Source organism: Centrocercus urophasianus, unplaced genomic scaffold, assembly GCF_019232065.1.
Source record: "Centrocercus urophasianus isolate 14NV4802_14NV808 unplaced genomic scaffold, USGS_Curo_1.0 seq_13, whole genome shotgun sequence".
In the NCBI taxonomy this organism is placed as follows: Eukaryota; Metazoa; Chordata; class Aves; order Galliformes; family Phasianidae; genus Centrocercus; species Centrocercus urophasianus.
Window position 1 is genome coordinate 31,348,552 of NW_024884475.1, and position 23,878 is coordinate 31,372,429.

The following is a 23,878-nucleotide window of genomic DNA, read 5'->3' on the forward strand; positions in this document are numbered from 1 at the left end:
GCTGGGGGCTCTGCGGGCACAGCAGGTGGGAGCCGTTGCGGCTGCTCCGACCCCTTGGCAGAGGTCTTTGGTGAGACCCGCTTCTCCCACGCTCTGCTTCTTTCTTAAAGCGTGATGGACCCGAAGGCAGTTACCGCGTGTGTAGTGTCTTTATTTTATGTTACTGTTTTATTTTCGCCGGGTCGGGGCATTTACTAAGTATGTTTCTCTCCGAGCCTGTGTGCAAATTCCCCCATCAAAGTGAAAGTGGCTCCATGCGTTCCGCGGTGCCTGGAGCATCAATCACAAAGAACCCCGGTTCGGTTCGCCCCAGCCCGGCTGCTGCAGGCAGGCACAGCGGGAAGCTGCTTCTGCTGCCAGATAAAACTTTCTCGGTGCTTTTCTCCTCTCTTCCCGGGAGTTTGAGCTGAAGTGGAAATGATGGCTTCTGCTGAGAAATACTTTTCTACGAGCTCCTCAGCACTGGGGGGAGAGAGGTTGCTTCTGCGTGTGGGCAGCACAGCACGTAGCAGGGATGTGCGTGTTCGTTAAAGCTCTTGCAAATTCCCGGTTACGTTGGTAGCGAGAGAAAGGAATTGTCAGAAGCTGATCGCGTGTTTCATACCTGCCACCGAGAAACAGCAACGTGCGGCAAAGCTTTGATTTGGAGATGTCAGCACAGTGCAAGTGGAAGAACGCTGGTTTCCCCCTCATCACTTCAGTCGAGAGGCACTAGAGACGGCCTCACAGCCCGACCCCGTGCTCTCTCCCAGCCATCTCAGCCTACTCCTCTCCAGCCTTTGGCCTGGGGAGTGCTCCCGCCCGTTCTTGTTCCCGTTGCCCCCGGCAGGGTGTTGGGATGCAGTGCGCATCGTTTTTGTACCTTAACCCCGTTAATCCCTACCCGGTGGTAATTGCTTCACCCTTGGTCACGTTTCCACAGTATACCAGGAATTTATCTCACAGGGATATCGGAAACCTGGTCATGAAAAAGAGACTGTAGAAAATGGAAGTACAAAAACCGATTATGCATCATATCACATTTCTGCATCGTTTATTTCCTCAGTTGCTTTCCTGTTGGATATGGCTGGGGCTTGATGTTTCTGTTTTTCAAGCTTTTATTAGCACCATGTGCACACAGACCTAGATGTCAGTGTCTTCATGTCAGTCTGTGCAGATCTGAGGATTGAGAAGATCCCCTTGGGCAGCAGAACCTGGAGTAGCAAGGAGCCTGATGTCCTGCTGGCAGGACACGGGGACCTGCTGCTCCACGTCTGCCTGCTGCAGGGCATCCTGCACCCGCTGCCACGTGTTCATAATGTAATGCTGCATGGCAGAGTGCTGTGTGTGTGTGCTTAGGGACAAGACCAGGGGGCATTAGTGCGGGACCAAGAAAGGCAGGAGAGGTCTCGAGCAATATTTCCCATCATTTGCCATGTCACACACTTTCCACAACTGGGTGGAAAACTGAGGGAGATAGTCATTTGGTTTTGACTCATTTTTTCCACGGCTGCTTTTATTTTTGTTTCCTGTTTGTTGGATGTGGGTGCAGAATTTGGGTGCAGACCTGGCTTTGGCATCCTTCCCAGAGCTGAGGGATTTTCTGGTTGGTGTTTGTCCTAGTGAACTTCATTTATGTATACATAGTGCTTCTGTAAGGCAATGAATCAACAGTTTAACTGTGCCCTCTTCAGGAAGTTTTCTTACTATATCTCATGGGCAAAGTTTTAGTGCTCTTTTGTTTCTATGTTTCCAAAATACGCAAATATTAAAATGATTCTTATGCAACCTCATTCTCCAAAGTCATCACCCAGTTGGTCAATCTTTTCTGTGGTGGAACCCCTCCACTAGTTCTTTCATTCACAGACCCTTGAAAGGAGCAGAAATGGAAAATGTGGCACTCTCCAAATCAGCCTTAGTCTTTTCTGATTTTCAGTGGGTCTGGAGCCAGCTGACATGGTTTTAATTGTGCAAACAATTCAGTCGTCCTATGTGATGCTTTGAAAAGCAAAAACAACAGGAAAAAAAAAAAAAAAAAAAAAGGCTTAAAGGGGTGGCTGTCTTCAACCAGCAAACACTGACACAGTTATAATTTTAAGAGGAATGGAAGGAGGTGTATTTTTCCCCCCCCCAGTACTTGCTCCTAGTGCTATTTCTTATTTTGCTTTGCTTCTCCATTCCCCAACCAGCTTTATCTTTTGAAGCTGGCTAGGGAAGCCATGGGCATTGTGGGGCTTCTGCTTTAATGCTTTCTCTTTCCATTGCCTCTTGGAAAATAAATGTATCAATTGAGTGCTTGGTGGATCAGCCCCCATGCTCCCTTGCAGAGAGATTCATATCATTGCATCCCAGAATCCTCCTGTAAACCATTCAGCAGACCTAAATACACTTTTTTATTAGCATTTCTTATCTTATTATCTGAAGCTGTCTTAAGTATTTTTCCGTTGTTATCAGGAGAGAACAGGAAATGGCCCCAATGTTAGAGAGAGCCTGTAATTTTTAAAGGGGAGTGAAAAGGGCCAGGGAAATTATCAAGCCAAAATCAGTTTGAATGTGATGTTTGTTATATTCATTATACTGCTATATATTTAAAAAGCCCCATTAAAAAGAGAATCCAGGCATCCCAATATGCAAGAGAAACGAACAGCCAACTCCAGACCTAGCTGTGCTCAGCATCTTGGTGCCATCTGCCGTCAGAGCAACTTTCCCTTCTTGTGTCTATCAGCAGAGACTGTGCTTCAGCTGTTGTGCTTCCCTACTTTCTCTTCTCTTTGGACCTTAAAAAGGCTTTGCCCCACAGCCCTATTCTTTTTTTCAAAGATGGGTGGGACAAAAGGAGAGCTGAAATGCACACCTGCAGTGGTGAGTGTGGTTCTGCCAGCTTCATGGGCTAATAATAATGCGGAAGAGATGGGTAGAAAAGTTGAAGTCAAAGGGGCTGCATGTGAATGAGGTTTTGTCTCATTTCTTCCTTTACAGTGAAAGTGCATTTTTTATGCTTAACCTCTGAAACCTAATTAAATTAAAGTGATAATTTAAAAAGAAAACTGTAAAAGAGCCATATGTGCAGATATTTGTCCTACCCCAGCATACTCCTTATTACCAACAGCAGCAGTTTGAAAATGCTTGGTGCGGAAAAAGTGAAACACAACATGTGAATGTATGAACCTTTTGGGGATGCGCTTCCCGATTAAAAAGAACTAAATGCATCTTGTAGGAAAAAAGGAAAAACAGACTTAATTTTCTTGATGTATCAGTGGACCACTTATATTTGATCGTGTGAATGTAATAGCATCTGTGTCAGTAAAGCCAAGGAGTATTTCACAGTGAACAGATAAACCCATTTGGAACATTATTCTGTTTTCAAGCGTTCTGCTCTTGCAGATTTCAGAGATGTTCACAAGTTTGGGCCAGATGTTGCAGCCCTTACTTGCCCTCAGTAGCATTTTAGTGCTGCAGAGGCTTCCCAAGGAGCAAGGTGGCCCACTGGGAGGCCTTGGCTGACCGAGGGGCAGTTTCAGCAGGATTAAAATGAAGTGCAGAGATCCCTCAGTTGTGGAGGGAGTTTCTCCATGGGAATGAATGAGTCAGAATCTGTGCTTTTGTCTGTCTAGTCTTTAGCCAGTCGGTTACAACAGTTCCAGAAAAAAATAACACAGAAGTGCATGCATCAAATACAGCCCCCTTCTGATGAATTTTCAGCATTACTGTTCTTGCCATTATTCAGTATAGTAAGAATGCATTGGTGGTTTCTCAACATTTCCACAATCATGCAACATTTTTACACCCAGTCATTTTATATGCATCGTTCAGCACATGACTTTTTTGTTTGCTTGTTTTTTTGTAGTGGTTTCAAAACCCTGGTTATTCACTGCACTTTGTGACTAGCTTTGTGTGTGAAAATGTCAGAAACAGGAAAGAGCATTAACCATATTAAAAAGGCTTTTTCTAATTGAATTTTCCAAATACAGTACATCTGAGAACTGTGTTCCAAAGACAGGCAAATCATTTCCATAGCTGGTCTGCAAAGCAAGAGAGGAGAACATGTGGATTATATTTATCAGGCATTTTCAAATAAATATCTTTATTTTTTTGTACAAGTAGAGATGGATGTTTTGAGGCACAGTCAGTCTGTCCAGTTGAATGGGATAAGGTGCAACATCAGTTCTCATGGTACATGAGAGAAACTCATGCTGGTAGAAGAGTAGTTGGGTATTTCTGTACAGTACATGGTCAGAATTTTGTGTATATGTAAAACACTGGGTAGAGCTAGTTTGAAACGTGAAGCTACGCATATTTTACCTTGCTAGCCTCGAAGTGTTGTTTGAAGTAACCTACAATATGGCCGTGTTTCTTCCTTTATGGTGTCTTTCAGGACTTCACATTGTTGGACTTTTGAGGAATCTGGTTCCTGAATATTGAAAAAAGACACATGAATAGATAATAATAGATAACATATAATAGATAATCAGAAAAAATATTTGTAATTGCTCTAACGCTGGGGAATTTCTGAGTATGTTACTCAAAGGAGCAGACTGTTTACCGCAATGGAGACAGATGATTTGACTCAGTGTGAGTCTCAAGCGTTTGGATCTTTGGTTTGTCATCTAAAACACGTCATATCCTTGAAATAAAGGCTAGTTTAATCATGGGTGCTCTGCCAATGCAATGTGTTTCATGTAACTGTATATATGGTGCTATAGGAAACAAAGGTGTTCTTTTTTCCCATCCTCATGTCCTCCCTCTGGGTCGGGAGAGCAGTGAGTGTGTTTGTGAAGTGTGTGTGCTGCTGGCCACCCAGTGGAGGTATTCAAGTTTAGCAGGCAGCAATCTTGGCACCAGTGCCAATACAGCGGTAATTACATCGCCTGTCATTTTCATTAGCTAGTTCTGCTTTGACATTCAACTCACAGATATAAACCAGCGTGAGCTTTAAAGCATAAGTCAAGGATGCAGCGTAAGGAATAAGAGGCAAGTGGTGGTTTTCCAGTTAACTATGACCTCCATCTGCAGAGCTGCAGAATAATGCTGTACAGAGGCACAGTTCAGTTCTGACCGTTTCCAAGGGCTGAAGAATGGTGGTGTTTTAGGTGATTTATTGTGTGTGCTCAGCAGAGTCTGGTCTTGGGAGTCAGTGCCCCTAGAGCCCTCCATCATAACATTATCCAAGAGGTGATCTGAAGGAAATGGCAGTAAGTCTTCTGGGAGGCCAACTGTATCCAAAAGAAGACTAAACTGGCTTCATTTGTAAGTGAACATTTGAAAATATGTTGAAAATGGAAATGTTTGTGAAGCAGCTAGCATTGAGCAAATAGAAACAACAGAATTCTCCTTAATTTTGCACGTAATTTGTTACCACATGCTTAATATAATGGGGCCATCTGCAAATATTCCAGCCCCAAATTCTGGCAGTGTGACAGGGAGAGGATTTATTCAGTATTGTCTTTATATTTGTAGTAGATGTGCTTAAACATTTTGCAGAGCATAGATTGTGGGTTGTTTTTTGTTTGTTTTATTTAGATTCATCTTTCTAAGGTAGGGATGTGGCACACAGAACTGACTGTAAGCCATGGGCATACCTACTAGCAGAAAAAGGTGAAATGAAACCACAAACTGTAGTGTGATCCAGTTGCTTTCTTCAAGGCAGGCTCTGCGCTTTCAAGTAGTATTCACAAGTCAGGCACTGTGGTTCAGAGCATGAGCAAGAGCTGCTAAAGGGTTTCCCAGCTTGTCATAACCTTGGAGATGCTCTTGTGCAGCATTCATCCCCCCTCTCCCCCAGGTAGTCGTCATCAGAGCAGCTTCCTATTTGCCTTCCCAACTTCATCCCAAATCACATGTGTTCAGCAGGAAAAATGGGATTTCCTCCTAATTCACCAAACACTGGGACTTGGGGAGTCCCTTTATAGTTTGACACATTATTACCTAGAAGCTCTGGGCAAAAGCAGTTTCACTTAAAAATTTTATCAATGCAGAAAACTCCATTGGGGCGGGGGAGGAGAAGAATAGTTTTTGTTTATTTGCTTGGGGGAAGGGGATGTGGCTGACACCCTTCAAGAAACCTCCCCCCAACAAGAAACCTTAATCAAAACCAGAAAGGATTCAGTTCTTTTAGCAAAAAGGTCAGTAACATACCAAATATTTGTTCTGCTGGCCAAACTCTTCTTTTTCCTCCCCTCTCTAAAAGTCTCCTGGATGTTCAGTGAAAATAAAAATGTTAGACATTATGGAATATTCAGACAATAACAGCTTTCATTCTTCTTTACATTTATAAAAATATCCCAAACAGATTTGTGGAAAGTTTCACTATTAAGCTTGACTTACAGACCTGATTCAACACAAGTTAAGGCATGTATTTGCAGCACTTCCTAGATCTTGTGCTCCTTTTATATCTCACTGATTTGACTGATGCAGATTGAGGTGGAGAAACACAACTTGGCCATAGTGCCTGCCTCAGGAAGGACAGGCAGCACTGGGTTTAGGTGAGTGTTTTTGCTAGTCCCCAAACACAACTCTCCCTGCTGCTCTAGCTTGCGTAGGTGCAGTAATCCATAAAAGTAGGGTCTTTCTATACATAGTGCAGTGCTCAGTGCCTCTCCAAATTCTCACTTTTCTTTGTTATGAGGTCTGCACTGGAACAGCAAAGAGAAGGCAGCAAAGAAGTTGTGTGCACACCAACTGGTGGCACCCCACATGGGGAACATCTACAATTGCCTCCTTAGGATGGTTTTGCTATGTTTGCATTGCTGGAGATCGTAAGAGTTTCTCATTGGTTACATTGCAGTAACAAGATTTTTAATTCTGCGTGCTGAACTGGGAGGAGAGCTGTGTTTTATTGCTGTTTGGTGGAGAGATGTCAGGTGAACTGCTGAAGAGTGTGTAGCAAATGTGTATGGGAACCAGAATGAGAAACAGAGGCTTGTGAATGCTGGAGATGGTGTTTTTTCTAGTCCCTCCTTCTCCTCATCTGAAAATCCCAAACATGAATACTGCGGTGGGAACGCCGTGCTGAAGGCTCTCAGATGTTTTCCTAAAATTGCATTTACCTGGTCTACCCAACAATTTGTTTATATATGCTGGCACCCAAAAGATGCCTAAAAGATGAAGGGCAAAAGCACATGCCATTGCTCAGAACAGGGATGCTTTGTGGGAACTCTGAATTTACACTGGCAAGTGTTTAAAATGGACTTGGTTAGACCAGTGAAATTATCCCAAACAGCCTACATTTGTAAGGAGTGATAGCAGTTCCAGTGGGTAACAGCAGTGCTGCTGTAAATGGAATAAGGGTCACTGCTTTGGGTGGATTTTTTTTGTTTAAATCAAATTCAGGAATATCATATTCAACTGAATGAAGCAGCTTACACCCTGTTGCCTTATGAGTTGCCAAAGCCCAGGTTGCCTAGGCAATTAAATCAGTATCTTTTTTTCTCTCTTGGAGGTAACATTATCAACAATAATGCTAAGGAGCTTGGAAAGGTTTTACTGGTCTGGCAACAGCTGAGAATTTTCTTGTTAGGTAGTTCTTCCCAATCCCTTTTTAGTTATTTTCAAGAAGTAAAGTAGCTTTATTTCTTAGTCTCATATTGAGTGAGAGGTTGAAACGTTAAGCTCTGTGGATTAACGGTGTATCCTTTGAGAGAAAGGAAAGCCTGCGTTTTCCTTGGTCCCCTGAGTAGAGGATGTGATTTTTTGAGAGATCTTGAATTTCATCAACTAGACAGGGGGAAACAGGCAAGTAAGCTTTAACTTATCTGTCTAAAGAGTTTGACTCCTCTGTGTGCGTTTAGGAAACCTGTTTGAACTCCTCATTTTTCCTTTGCTTGATTTTAGTACATCTCATGAAGCAGCAGGAAGAGATCACCACAAGATGATTGTTAGACATTCAGAGAGTTTTTGAGAGCTGCGTTATAACCATAAACTGGTTGAATAACAATTGGAGTGTGAATTCCTGTTCTCCTATGGTATTTGGTGTATTTATGTATTGCATAGATGTATCGCTTGTCTTCTTCAGTTCCAGCATGCATGTTTATACTAGAAGTTTACGTATTGAGAGAAAATAAGGACGTAGTCTCCCTGAATAAGGTTAATTGCAGTTCAGTCATACCAAAAGGGGGGAATGAGAAGTGGGACTGAATAGCAAGTGAGGTTAAGACCGTTCTCGTGCATTGGATTTACCTACACGAGCTGTAACAGATCTACTTCTGTTTGCTGAGAATAATTCAAGGTATGCATGTGCACTCTTAGTCTGAATTAATTATCTCTGTTATTAATATGTCTCCCAGTTCTGCCAGCTGCTCTCAGAATTAACAGATGTATTCCTTTCACCTCTCAATCGTACAGCATCAACAGCTTTCAGCAGCAACCAGAGCATCTAGCAGCGAGGCGCTCAGTCTGAAATTTTGGATGGTCTGCAGTCACTGAGATTAAAGTGTAATCTCTGTGGCTTGAGCTTTTGTTCTAAGTTTAGGACAAAACTCACTGGTGTTTTCAACTAGTAGGACATAAAATTTCCTTTCTCTCTTGTTTGCCACAGATCTGAAAATATGAGTTAATTATGGAAAAATCCGAATTCTGTCCAGTTAAGGGATGGGGCTATAATGAAATGGTGAAGAATATGCCCTGGTACCAGCAGTGTTCCTGCTGAATTGGCTCATGAATTACCAGTATTCCTTGCTGTAAGCTTTTTGGCCCAAAAGCTGCGATGGTTTTTGGCAAATCATCATCCCCATTAAAAATTCCTTTCACACAGACATTACAAACACAGCTTAGGGACTTCCTTTCTGCTTCCTCACCAGTTTCTGAAGGTGAGGGTAACTTTTTCAGTCACTTGCTGAAATAAAACACAGTGTTCTTCTTATGCAGCACATCTCTGCTGACAAGGATACGAGTGCTGGTTTTCCTTGTCTCTCTCATTTAAAATAGCTGTGCCTTAGCAAGTAGGAAATGCCTAATTTCTTGGTTATTACTGAGTAACTAGAAAGTTTATAGCTAGAAAGTTCAGAACTTAGTGGTGTCAGTTTACTTTTGTTTTCTTTTTTTTTTTCCCCCATACTTAAATCAAGGATATACTTACACAAGTCCAGGCTGTGGCCAACAAAATATATAGCTCCATTAATTTCAAAGACAAGACATAGCAGCTGTAACAGTTTTGTGTAAAAAAAAAAAAATTATGTCAGCACAGTAGAGCGAGTCTCACAAATACACGGACCTTGACATAGCCTTTTTTTTTGTTTGTTCGTTTTTTGTTGTCAATTTTTTTTTGTATGTTTTGTTTATTTTTAAGTTCACTAGTTTGAATACTTTCGTGCTTTCCATTCCTCTTACATGTAGTGATACGGCTTAGCTGCACAGAGATTAATACCACGCCTTACTTGAAAATCGGTTGGTGAGGATCTTCCAGGCAATTTTTCTTTTCTTGGGTTTTGCCACATTATTTCCAGTAGGAACACTGACAGCCAAATGCCACCAACTGTAGCAGATACCCGCATAAATGTCTATTACACACAGGTGAATGCCGGGCGATTACCTGCCTCAGCTTTCTGTTGTTTTTAACTGAAGTCCTCTGCTACTGTAAAAGCATACTCAGGCTTCTGAGGCTGGAGTTATAAATGTAACAGCTGGTAATAAAAGCGGTGATTATCCTGGGCTAGGTAGCAGAATGAGTAGCGCCATGTGTCTTTTGACAAAGGCAAAAATCTTCAGTTTCTGCTAGCTTTTGTGCTTTCAGTGTCCTGCAGTATTTCTGTGTGAGTCATCTTTTTCTTTTTTTTTTTCTGCTAAGTCTTTTATATATTAGTTCAGTGTAGTAAACATAGCTTATTGGATAAAATCTACCAAATCTTGAAAAGAAAGGAAAACCTGGTTCATTTACGTGCGTTGTAAATGTGTCCATCATTTTGCAATCTCCAGCAGAAAGTCTTAAATTTGCATTTATAAGAACCATTTACAAAGAAAACTGATTTTACATGACAAAGTGACATGCCGTGGAGTATGCATCTGCTAAAACTTTGCTGATGAGCTTATTTTATGGGAACTTGGTTTCATTGTAAAAAAAAAAAATAATAATAATAATAATAAAAATGCTTTCTCTTGGGGAAATCAACCAATGACAATACCTACATCATGTTTTTCTTACTGTCTCATTAGTTTTGCTGGGTTGCTTGGGATTTACATCTGAGTAACATGAAGAAAATTTGGTCTTTTGTCCTTAAAGTTTTATATCTGCCAGCACCAATGCAAGATGTGTATTTTGTTTGTGGAGGCCGGGCTGAGGTTAAGTTGGTTTTAAAGATAACAGTAGATTCCAGCGTCCTTGCATTTGTTTTGTATTTGGTGACAGTCACTAAATCAGAGGAAGGAATGTTCAAACAACATGCTTGAGGAAAAGTGATTTTTATAGAAAGGGCCCGTTCCTGCTAATAGCCAGTAACTGCACATAACCCCACTGACATTAAAAGTCCATTAGCTAAGCCCAGTTTAAACAGCAGCTGATGCTATGTCAGCTAAATGTACAATGGAATTTTTCATGTAATGCAGCAATTGCACTTCTGTAATTTTTTAAAATGTATGTACATTAAGTAAAGCAAATGTCAGCTGATAGTAGTAGGATGAAGAGTTCATATTAAAGTAGGGAGAGTTGTAATCATACTGAAGTTCCCATCTGGCTGCATTAACAGGAAACAAAAATAGAAGAGAAGCAATGAGCATCAGGTTTGTGAATTGAAGCTAAATTAGCAAATTCAGCATACAGACTTCTGTAACGCTGCATAACCACAGACCAGCTTATCTGTTTGGTTCTTTACCATGAAATATGTTATGACCTTGCTCAAGAACATTTTCTACTGAAGCTAGTAACATGCTTTGTCATGTAGAGCACTGGGTTGCCATGGGGGGGAAAAAAAGTTATTTGCTGTCTATTTAGGAAATACGTCTCATTATGTAATATGAGAGCATTTAAACTTGTCAGTATACAGTGTTTGTATGCCTCTGGTCCTAAATTCTAGTTAACTATTTCTACAACAAATAGCATCTTACACATACCACTTATGTATAGGAAAAAGGATACAGAGGGACGGTGAGAAAATGGTGCGTGTTTATTAAAAAGAAAGGGAGCATAACAAATGTTGAAAGAGTAGAAATGGTCTCATCTTCAAAAGCAGCCAGCAGAGTGGGGTCCTCTCCTGGAGCACCACTTAGCACCCAGGTTGGCAATTTGAACCCAGTTTAATTCTGAAAAGTTGTCTTCAAGTCACCTTTGAAAACAGATATTGTGCTATAAAGCCATTGTGGAGGCTGTCTAAGGGATGTTTAGTGAGCTAATGCAAGAACTGAAGCAGAGGGGTAATTAGCTCGTTGCTGTCGTTCTCACAAACTTCTCCACCTCCTCTTTGCTGTTATCAGTCCATTAGTGAAACCTTGTACAAGTACTGACAAGAGCAGAGCTTAAATGCCTGATCTGGGTAGGCATACCCACAGCAAAAATCCTGCAAGCACATCTGGAGGGCTCTCTTAAACTTGTAACAAACCACGTTAATAGTGCAAAACTCTCAAATGTGGTGTGAGGCTTGGCTGATTTTTTTGTTTAATTATTATTTTTTTTCTTCCCAGGCTGCAGGAGTCGACATTAGTAGCGTGCTCAGAGCAGACCATGTGTTTATGAACCACAGGCTTTAAGGAGAGTAATTCAATTGCATTTTTTCCCTTCTGGAACATAACATGTAAACATATTACTGAACTAAAGCCTGGCTTTAATTACAAGCAGTAACTTTTCATGTTGACAGATTTTCACATGGAAAGCTTTACTGAAAATGAGAGGAGACTTCTTTTTTTTTGCCATCATTATTTCTTGCTGCCTAGTGCTTTTATCAAGTACAGTAAAATACCATTTGTAATTAATTCCAGTGGACATGTTTAATATAATTACCAAACAAAATCCTGTTTACTAACATATTGTGAAACCAGTCTGAATAATCTGGTCTCTGCACACATAAATCAGGCAGTAATAACAGCTGTAAATATTTCACAATATACTTAAGAGTGCTTTGATTTTAATACTGAGTCCACTTTGGGGTTTAAAGGATAAAAAATAGGTCAAAAGTGACTTTTTCCGTATGTTTTTGTCTCATCTCTTGCACCATTTCTCCTGTTATTGAAAAAAAAAATCATTATTGTATTTTTTTATTAAAAAAAAAAAAAAAAAAGTAAATATATACATTTTCATGTGCTGGGAGAATTATGTAAATGAATTAGGCTGGAGCTGACAAAGTGATGCTGTTCATATTGATATGGGACAATTACAGTCATGAATACTTTTCATTGGAAGAAGAATTGCAATACCAATATTCTTCGTCTTTCAGAAAGTTTTGCTATTTTTACCCATCTGGATGTCTGTCTGTTGCACACTAAGCCTGAACCATGTGCATAATCATTTTCATCTCCTAGTTTTATGCAGACAATTCAGGGCCCCCTAAGGACTGTGAAAACCTAAGGTGACAAGAAGCTAGGTTTGTAGCGGAGTGCTGGGAGACTTGTGAGCCTGTGATGTACTAGATGGAGGCTTTCAGGGAAGACTTTGAGTCTGTATTTAAATAGAAAGAGAAGAGGAGATCAATAGTCTAGTACAGAATAGTTGGGGTTGCATGAGGCTACTAAACCATCTTTGCGTTACGACTGTGTGTGTAAATGTGTTCAGTTCAGAGAAGGGCCTTGAAGTTCCGTGAAAAGGTTTATAATCATCCTGCAAATCTTCTTTTTCCCCAAAGCAAAGGCTTTGAAAAACAGTAATGCAAACCAAAGTATTTATCATTTTATTTTTCTTCTGTGGTTGGATTCCCCCACTGAAGTTGACATAAATTGGCAAACACTTTGTCCATCACTTTCTTTCTTCTTTTTCAATACCTGGAGCTTGGCTGTGGCTCAGAGATTTTTTTCATAGCAGGCCAATGAAGATCTGTGACGTAACTGGTACTCCAAGACACCGTTAATATTTTCTGCAGTTAGTAAGAACTACAAGGACTTTTTGCAGTCATTTATGCAAACAAAACTTATTGTTAAGCAAAACTTCTGGGATGTTCTGATTGTGTTAGCTCTCAAAGATGTCTGACATTTGTACAATTTTCTCAGCTTTCTGATGTCATGTAAGCATTTTGGAATTCAGTGGGTTAATACATATGCATTTCTGGCTCCCAAGCTGTGAAGAGGGATGTTTATTAAATAAAAATTGTAAGGGTTTTTTAATGTACTCATTTATTTTTCTTTCTTCTTTATGCTCATCAAAAGAAAGACTAGTTGATCCTTTAGCTAGTTGATCCTTTAGAAGTTTCCCATTTTGAACTGTGAATTTCAGGACTTCCATAGAAGTACATTAGTGGGGAACTGTTTGCTGCATCTTCTGCAGGGTCATAATTTGTCTTAAAACGCTCTTGGATACTTTTTGTCAGCTCCTGAAGTTTGGTTTATTTAAGCATATTAACTCTTAACCATAGTCCAAAGTAGAAACAGTTGCATTGCTTGTTGTCTGAAGTGGCATCTGAAAAATAAATGCACAAAATAACCTATTTCTTATTATTATCAGTCATGCTTATGATAAATTAAAAGTACCAGGAAATGGTTTTTTAAGGTCACTCTTTAAAAAACAATAAAGATCAAAACTTAATTCTCTATCAGACTTCATCTAACTTTATCTTGCTTTTACATGGTCAGTGTTTTAAGATACATCAATATACTTTCTTAAATATAAACTGCTGTCATTTTGCAATCAGTATTCATCACTATTAACTTCATATGGGCACCTAGGAATGCAAAGCTATGGTTTGCAAAGGTGTAACTATACAGTGTGCAGCAGGTGATTGCTTCTGAAGAGGCTCCTAAATAATGTACTTTGATTTTTGGAAGCTGAAGTGCCACTTCTCAATTTTCTGAGAACTTGCACTGAAGGCTGAGTCATTGGTTGAGAATACTGCAGTGTATGAAAAATACTAAACTGCTTTGTTATGTGTATGTGCATACAGTGTCCACTGTCCTTTGAGAAATTTTTATATATATAATTAATTAATCACAAGGAATTTCTGAGCTGAAATAACTTACATAAATGTTTGTACTTTTCCCCCACAAACACAACTAAAAAGGTCATGTGAGTCTATTGCAAGTCTACAGACAGTGAAGTATTGTTTTGGAAGATGCATTTACCTGCAGGGTGAAGAGCTGACCTGACAATAGCCCTAGGCTCAAAATTCTGTTTTCCTGATTTGTGTGCTGGTTTGTTTATCAAATGTGGGATTGTTTAATATCAGGTGATGTGACCTTTAGTTTTCAGCTGCCACCATTATCTAACTGGAAACATAAGTCTTCCTATAGTAGCAAAAAAACCTTAACAAGATTTTCTGCAGTACCATATTTTCATGACTTGAGGGCCACCTGGTCTGATAGGTGTGTGCAAAAATTTCACAGAATCAGAATCTCAGAATCACAGAGTTGTAGGGGTTAGAAGGGACCTCCAGAGATCATTGAGACCAACCCCCCTGCCAAAGGAGGTTCCCTAAACCAGGTCACACAGGTAGGCGTCCAGGTGAGACTTGAATATCTCCAGAGAAGGAGACTCCACAGCCTCCCTGGGCAGCCTGTTCCAGTGCTCCATCACCCTCACCATAAAGTTCTTGTACGTGCACGAGTCTGGGGCTAGGGAAGGCCAACAGCATTTTGGTTAGGAAGGATGTAGACACCAGCTGGTGTAGGCATGCATATAAATGCATCTTAATGTGTTGAGGTGCACAGGTAAATTGTGTATGCAACTTAGCCTCATCTGTTCGTCACAAGTTTCAGCCCTTGGGCTTTAGTTTTTGAGCCTTCTGATTATGATCAGGTTTGCTGCCTTTCTTGGATGGAGGGGCCTTCAGCAAATGCGTTCCTTTGCTAAACGCTTTAGTGCAGTGCCAGCTGAGGGCTGTGAACAGCTCCAGTTTTTACAAGATTGTGTTCCTCAGGGAGAGATTTCTGTCCCATCTGTTGGGATGGAAAAATTTCCATGTCTCTAAGCATGCCTTTAAAGTAAATGAAATAAAGGAACAGAGACAGCAAAGCATATCAGAGATCAATCCCAGTGCTAACAAAGAGCCCCACATTAAAATAGGGAGGAAAATGTTTCTATCTTTACAAGATCTTGTCCCACTAAAAAGAATCAAGAAGAAAAGATAGCCATCTAGAACAGCAATTATTGGCTAAAATGTTTTTTACTACTGCTAGTTGGTTGGGAATCTTTAGTTTTTAAAAAAGCATAGCTTGCAGAAATTTTCTTGGGAAGACATTAAAGTCGCTCATCACCACACCAGTGCGAAGGTTTAGCCAAGTATGATATTCAAAATGAAAAGACTGTGCTCCTATTGCCCCTAGAACAGAAGTATCTCCCCGACCCCGGTCAGCAAGTGAACTTTCCTCAGCAGGTCTGGGTGCCACTGAGGCTCTGTCTAGCTGCTGCACTTGCCAGCTGCTTTTGACCATCTCAGAAGGTATTTACTAAAACAACACTAAAAGTGAATTTTCATCATTGGCTTTTCTCAAAGTAGGCAATGGAAAATTAAAACAAACAAAAGCCAACCTGAATAGGATTAGTGGTTTCAAATACTAATTAGTAACAGTAGAAAAAATACATTTCTCTGGAGAATTAAGAGTTTTGAATACATTACAGTATTTATTTTCATTTCCCTGGGCAGCAAAACAGATACTGCACTGTATAAAGAAACTAAAGTATCCTCCTTCCCCCAGAACATGTTTATGAAGATGGTGTACAAAGTATGTCTTCTATTTTATTTGCATGAAGACTTGGGATGGGAACAAACTTACTTATGGGATTTAAGGCTGAAGAAAGGCAGCATTCTGTACTTCCAGCCAAACAGAGATTTGTTCTGGGGAGCTGGGCAGTGTGCATTTAGCAACTGGTTCTAAAGCCCATGGCAGACACATGTGGGCAGTCTGGTTAAGGTTACCAAAGCGTGTGCTGCATTATGCTACCGAAAGCAACAAAAGGAAGATTATTATAAAGAAACCACTCCTTTCTGTGCAGACACAGAACGCAGAGCTGGCTGGGTCTGCCTAATTACTGCAAGGGCTCGTGCAGTGCTCTGTTACTGGGGCTTGTTTGCAATCAAGTGGGCTGACTAATGCTCTGACATAAACCAGAGGAAATGGTTAGGAGACAGGCCCGTAATTACCAGCAGCAGGTGCCCATAAAGAAATGCCAGAGAGATGTTTGGAGAGGCACATGCTGCTTTGGGATAGGCCTCAGTAGTCTCAGACCAGGCTGGCAGGCAGGTCAGTAAGAGCTGGGGTGAGTGGTAAAGCACCCCATGAAAACCAAAAGAAAAGTCATGTAAATTGAAGGGTTCTTAAAATAAATGTTTTACTATCTGCATGCTTTTATCGTCTACACTGTTGTAATTACAAGGCCTGTTAAATAACAAAGTAGTACTTTAAAAAGCAAGACAAAAAATAAAATTGCCATCTAGTAATCTCTTAATGTTGTGTCATTTATTTATTTTTTCAATGGGAGTTCATTCCTTATTCATCCAAAAACTGTTTCAGGAGTCTGTGTGTGGTGTGGGCAGCACTCAGAAGTGCAGTTTTCCAAATTGATTTTTTTTTTTTTGCCTGGTACAAAAGATACCTTAGTGTCATCATTGTCTCCAAATGCCAGAGAAAAAACTGCGGAGCTGAACAACAACAAAAAATGGCAGAACACGAGGTGTTTTGGTGAGAGATTTGGAGAAAAGATGATGTAAAAAGAACTGATAAAGTTGATTTAAGCGCTTTGGGGTTTCATACTCATGGGAAACGTCAAATGAAAATGTAAAGTGGGAGTGAAGGCAGAGTTCTGCACAAATCATGTCTCTCATGACCAGTCCTATTAACATTTCAAGTACAAGGACACTTTTGCAACTGTCTGTGTACCAGTGTGGTCAGTCAGTCCTATTCCTCTGCGTGCAGCTGTGCAAGGCTATGGCCTAGAACAAGGGATCCTACCAAAACTTGCTGATAAGAAGAGGAACAGCCTCTTAGGAAGCATTTTAGAGCAGGAATATCTTTGAAGAATTGTTAATGTAAACTCCCTGTTACAGGAACTCTCATCAGAAAAGTGTTGCTGATGTCTACTGATTACATTTCTTTTTTGCATCTTGAAAAGTAAATGATTTTTTTTTTTTTTTTTGTATTGATGTGCAAGAAGTGTTATTGAATCTTTCTTATGAGTCATCAGTGAGATCTATAGAAGCCTAACTAGATTGCATCTTTAAACTTGGTAAGATTGCCAGCTCTTTTTACATATGCAGAAGAAAGGAAAATACAATGTTCCTTTTGGTTATGTAAATTATGTGTGAGTGAGTGAATTTTATGGAATCAAATACTTCTTAGCATAGAAAGAAAGCATGATGGATCTATATTACCCCATTAATTCCAAAATATGCTTAGCAGGGATTTTGGGGGAATACTTTGTTTTGCTGCCTAATGGTACCACATATTTATCACTACGAAAACAAGCAAAGAAGTCAATCGTTCATTATGTGTGCCAGAAAGGCTTGCCACAGTCACAATGGTGATATGTCAAAACTCAGTCTCACTTTAAAAGAACAGGCAGGATTTATTCTGGAACTGTACCAAAATGGACCAATCCTTCTCAAAAATATGAAGCTGGGATCAATTTTGCAAAGTTAAAATAAACAGTAGTCATACTTGACCCAGTATATTATGCTAACAGAGGAAGAAATTTAAAAGGCTGTGTGTATCTATGGATTTGGCTTGATTTAATATTAAACACGATACAGTGGATCAAAAATTATCCACTAACTTAAAAACTATTCATAATAAAATTTAGGAAGAGTTTTCAGTGTATTTTTGTATTCTACACTGTTTTCTTATACATATTTTTCTTTTTATGCCACTTGAATGAATGAATGAAGGCCGTCTTGCAAGGGACATGCAAAGCCAGTGCCCCCAGTGTAAGAATTGCTTTGCATAGGGAGGGCTCAGATCACACTCATCAGAAGCTCCGAAAGCTTTCAGATAAATATTGTACATTTTTATTTGCAGTAGGAAAAAATGTATCAGAGACAGGCATATGTAATTATCTCCATTTTGGGATGGAAACTGGAGGAGTGAGAGGCAGACCTGGAGATTCAGCAGACCCTACAATTCCCCTCTGGTGGGCTTACAGAAAGCATGGAAGTAATTTGTGGTATGAAGAGGGCTGGCATTTCTTGTTCCCAACCAAAGACCACGGAAAATGTAGAAAGACAATTCTGGGTTTTTACATGGTGAGCTGGTTCGTGAGCAGTCTTGTTGCTGCTTCCTTACTTCATCTTTGCTGCTAGAGCAGACAAAATTAGGAGTCAGATTTCCTAATACTTTTCTTCCCATCAGGTAGACAGTCTTTCCAGAGCATTTACAAGGATGTTCTTCCTGCTGCCATGAAACTGGAGCCTATTGCTTTTTTCAGCTCATGGAATAGGCACAGGTCAGCTCTGTTTTTCATTTTTTGAGTCATGTTGCATATTCAAGTACTCTTTTTCATTCTGGGTAATGGCCATGCTGGCTCTGGTGTTTATAAAATTGTGTTAGCGCTGGAGGGAAAAGATCTTTGGTACGTCAGACCCTTTATTTTCTCCTGTGGAAGATGTATCTAGAAAATCCATTGCTTGGATCTCCCTGGGTGGGAGCACCTGCTGAAGCCAGCTGGAGAAATCATCTGAGCTGGCATAAGAAAAGTGCAGGATTACCTGAACAGTATATCTAAAATACACTGCTGCATCAAAGAGGGAGAGGCAAGCATGTTACCTTTCTTTTCAGGTATAAGTAACACAAAGAATAAGGGCCCTGGTTATTTTCCTTTTAATTGAACATTTTGGTTAAGCTTCCCTGCAGTTTGGAGATTACTATAGTAATATACATAATATATTTGAAAGATAAAGACATTCTGATGGCTGTTAACATGTAGTTTTCTACTTCAGCTAAGCTCCTGAATTCTTCTATTTATTGATCAAGCTAGCATTTATGGTTATAGGATGCCAAGAAGTGTTCGACACTCCACATCAGTAAGAACACAAGGAGTAAGCACAACTGCATGTGCTATCTCCAGGTAGGCTTCCCGGCAGTACATTTCCAAGAAGACAGACACTTCCTGTTTTGTAACAGATAAAACTGAAAAAACAGAGAGATGATTGAAAACAGAGAGATAATTGAAAGAAGGCAAATGGGTGGACACAAAAATGAAGAGAGATAGTTGGAATTAATAAATTCTTTGCTGACATGTTGTGGGCTCCCCACTCTTCAGGGGAGTGTGCCTGAGGGTTGTGCAGAGAGCAAAAAACTAAGCTGGTTTGGATGAGGGTGGAAGGGTGCTGAGCTGTCTGAGAAGACTCCTGCATGATCCAGCTGACAGCAGCAGTGAGTGCAAACAGAGCTGTTTGCAGCTGCCAGATGGAAGTGAGGGCCATGCTGATGACTTGGCTGTCTCTGTCCGGAGCCCTGCTGCAGGCAGGCAATGAATCTGCTGAGTGTTCATGGCATGCCTCAGGGGGAAATAAAAGCTTTTGTGAGGCATTTGCTAACCTGGGTTAGCAAAATACTGGATATTTCCAGCAAGCGTCTCATTCAGCTGTCCCATGGTGGAGATGGGTGAAATCATAAGCCATTTCGAAAAACCTCAGCCCGGCTCCTTCCCCTGAGCTCTGCTATATTCTCCCTGGAGGCTTGTGTATGCCTTCATGTTCAGAAATGCTTCCTTGTATTTTGGAATTTCTTGCTTTTCAGAAGTCTGTAAGAGGTGACCCGTTTCAAAAAACTGCCAGTTTTTATCTTTCCATCAATACACCAGACTTCTCTGGAGAAGGTGGAACTGGTGCCTTCTCCAAGCTAAATAAAGTTTCCATCTGCTGTTGAATCTGGGAATATTTTTTTACTATTTTGTTATATAACTGTGGGTCCACATGGGTGTTTCATTGAGTCTCAGAAATGGCAATTATCACCATGTTATCTCAGTACTTATACCAACCATTACATTAAGAGGTAAACAACATTCTCAGCAAGTTCAGAAGCTGGGGTGAAAACCACGGTAGAAGTATGCTAAACGCTTGCATGCATTTGACTGGTATTAGAAAGAAAAATGGACCACCCTAGTGCAACTATAGCCAAGAAAACCGAGTTTTGGATAAGTGGCCAGAACAACCCTTGCTTTTTGGAAGCAGTGAGCAAGAGTTTAAGCTTCATACAAATCCTCGTTGGTTACTGTATGGTAACTGTTACGTCATGGCTTGAACCAGTGATAGAGCACCTGGTGAAGAGGTGTGGCCAGCCCTGGGAGCACAGGTGTGAGCACTTCACCTGTGTGACTGGAAGGGGTGGATCCAGGTCCAGCCCTCCCTAACTCATTTAAGAGCTGGCAGCTGACTGGGAAGGTTCTCTACTTAGAGACTGCCTTCTCTGGGAGTTTCCTGTAAGCCGTACTCCTCAGAAATTGGTAAGCTATTTCTTCTTTGTTGTGGGACTGATACTTTTCTTGGGTGACCTGAATGCTGATCAAATGCAATTTTACCTGCTGTTGCCTATCCTTATAGCTACAAAATGAGGCTGTGCTACAATAGCTTTAAGGTACTGCTGAGCTTCCCTGTGTTTACATTGCCCGTACTGGTAGGGTGTACTGATAAGCACAGGAGCTCTTTCCTTCCTCCTGTTAGTGGTGGGTATACTGCTTTCAGCTGGGTGCTGCTAAAACATGGCAGCAGCACTACTGAGATCCTAGATGAGCTATTCCTGCCATAAACTCCGTTGTCTCCCATCCTCTCCTTTTGCACGGCACTTTGCAGGCTTTGTGTAACAGACCTGTGTTACTTGGAGCTTGATGATCCTTGAGGTTCTTTCCAACACAAGTCATTCTATGATTATACTCACAGCCTTCAGGGCACCCTGATAAGCAAACTACTCTAAAACTGCCCCCAAATACTGGTGACTGTCACTGCTGTAGCAGCTAAAGCTTCATGCCTTTACTGTAAGAAGCTGCATGACATTTCTGTGGGAGGCCAGCTCAGGCCCGCAATTCTGGCAGAAGGTTACATATAACAAAAATCCCTGATCTGCAGCAAATGCAGTACTCTGCGTGATATTCACTTTTGCTTTGCTCTTCAGGCAAGGAGAGTTTGTTCTCTGCTGCGCTTTAAAGTGAATTATCCGCTTGTAATTTGCACTGCAGAGATAGCTGTGCTTGTCACTTCTGGAATGGAGAGCTGAAGAAACAGGATTTGTTTTTTGCATAGGAGCAATTGAGCTTTTTGGCACATGGTATATTTTTGCTGCTTGTATGCAGACAACTGGGCAGGGGGTTCCTATTAAAATTCTGTCCTCTGATCTTCACTGAGTACGTACCTAAACAAACACTGTAACAGAACTTTCATGTTGTTGCTTTGCTGGCTACATTTTTTTTTTTTTTTTTGTATTAATGGCACAAAAGGATTTGCTTCCCTCTTTTTTTTCCTTTCTTTCAAATCAAGAGGCTGTATTAATGATGGGTATTTGATCATTTATCTCAGGTGTTGCAATAATACTGTGCAAGGTGAAAGGAGCAGAGCAATAGAGTTGCACTCTTTGCGCTGTCGACCATCAGGCTGCCCTTGAAGCAGCCTGGCTGGGATTTGTGCGCAGAGAAGCTCATACTGTGTCCCTGCAGAAAATACTGGTAGGGTTGCAGTGTGCAGGACTGTCTTTTGCCCTTTGCACTCAAGAGGAACTTGTTGAAGAATTTAAACTCCTTATAAAAACAAGGAAAATAGCATTGCAGCTTTTTTCTCTTTGATGAAATATTGTGGTTTTTTTTTTTTTGATGGTTAAAGAGAGACTTAGGCACCACTTATGTTGTGTTCAAATAATTCCAGTAGGAATTCAGCATGGATAAGATATTGTATGAGTCCTTTGCAGAGATATAGATTAAATTAACTAGTGTCCCAGTGTAGGAAGAAGACTTAAGCTTTTGTTCTGTTTTCGTGTTTTTTTTTTCTAATGGTTTTCATTATATAGTTTACTGCATCAAATCTTATTTTGATATTGGGGTTATTACACAGACTTGTATTGTCATAAGAGCCTTCTTACAAAGCTATCTGTCTAGTGCATAATAAACCTGTTTCAGTCAATTCGTATATGGTAAGATATTTGACATTGCAAGAAAACTTGGTTCAGCTAATTCATATGTGATACACAAAATATTTGAACTGTGAAACTGGATTTGTATTTGTAATACAACTGCTCGCTTCTGGTGAAGTGCAAATACTGTGCTTGTATGTCTTTGTCTTTTTGTAGAATACTTAAAGTGTTAGGTTAGTAAATTGACTGTATTAATAATGTATTGAAGTCCAATTATTGGGACAGCAACAGCTTTCAAAGTGACAGCTGAGTGATTCTTCCTAGCCTTTCTAATACTGTAAAGCCACATCTGTGTGGGAAAGTGGTGGGTTTTGTTCTCTGGGATGTATTAGCTCCATTCATATAGCCATTGCTAGGAGTTAACAAAAGGTGGATGTGTTTTGGAGAAATGTGTGACTGAAGTTTCACAGGTATGCAAAGCCCTGATCTCCCAGTCATCTTTGTTCACAACATTTCCACTGAAATCTGGTAATCCAGGAACTACATGTCCCTTGCTGTCCCAGAAACTGATTTTTTTTTTTGTTTGTGCATACATGAGTGCTACTTCTGGATGTACAAGGACAAAAATCTTTAAAATTATTTATAACACAGCTTTTTTGTTTCAAGGGGGGGGAGGTATGGAAAGGATGCAGCAGAATAGCTGGAACAATTGAGGCAGGGTACAGAAGGTCATACCTAGTGTTAATTTGCAATGTGAAATATTAAACAATCTTAACAGTGCCTTCAGACAAACTGAAACCTCCAGAATACTTCCTGTTGGGTGGAGGGAGGGGGCAAGGAAACCTTCCAGGATAGTGAAGAGAGAAGCTTCCTTTTCTACTTGTTCTGTTGGCTGTAGTAATATCTTGCAACCATTATGCTAGTTAGGTTTGCATGTGCGGTTTAACAATCCTTGCCACTTTTCTTGGCATCAACCAACACGAGACAGAGCAAATAAATAGAAGTAATCCTTTTTCACTGTTATACAGATGACATATAGGAGATTCTTCATATGTGTGTGTCAGTATGCAAGGAATCATTGGCACATTTGGGTCAGTGAAGAGTTACCCTGCCATTGTGGATCTGCCATCAAAAATAATAGTGCTGTTGGTTTGCTCTCTGACTACAGAAATGGAGGCAGGCAATGTTGACACTTTTGTATGTAGACTTGACCAATGAAAGCATATAACTGAAAACTAGTATTTTTCCATAATACTTTATTACATGCTTCTTATGTAAATAACACAATTCCCCAAGTGAAAAGAAAAAACAAACAAAAAAACAAAACAGCAAAAAACAAATGAAAGCAGGAATAAATATAAGCATGTTAGACTGGCTCTACCACAGCCCCATCCTTTTCTTCCAGTTTCTTCTCCTATGACTATGTGAAATAATTCTCAGAAGTTCTGCCTCGTTGCCTACCCCTTTAATTCTTCCAACCATTCTGGAATTAAATGTGAATCTGTTTGATGTTTCCACAACCTTCAGTTCGTTTGCATGCTTTGCACTGCAGACTTTTTGTTGTTTCTGCACATCCTTTTGATGGTCCTGACAAGGCAGTAGGTTTGCCTCTGGTGGTGGTCTTGAAAGTCAGGAGAACAAAAGCATCTCCCTTCCCAGCCCATTTTTAAAAGTTTCTGGCTGAATTCTGCAGGGTATTTTCAGAAGCTGTCCTAACAGCTAACCAAATATTGTTACTTTTCTGTATCTTGTTGATAAGACCAATGCTCTCATTACTTGTAATGCT

The 23,878-nt window shown here is 40.4% G+C and overlaps 1 protein-coding gene across 1 annotated transcript in view; it reads left to right on the forward strand.

Moving 5' to 3' along the window:
- The window catches only part of UNC5C (unc-5 netrin receptor C), a 231,651-nt gene that overhangs the window by 262 nt on the left and 207,511 nt on the right, over positions 1–23,878 (forward strand). The window lies entirely within an intron of this gene.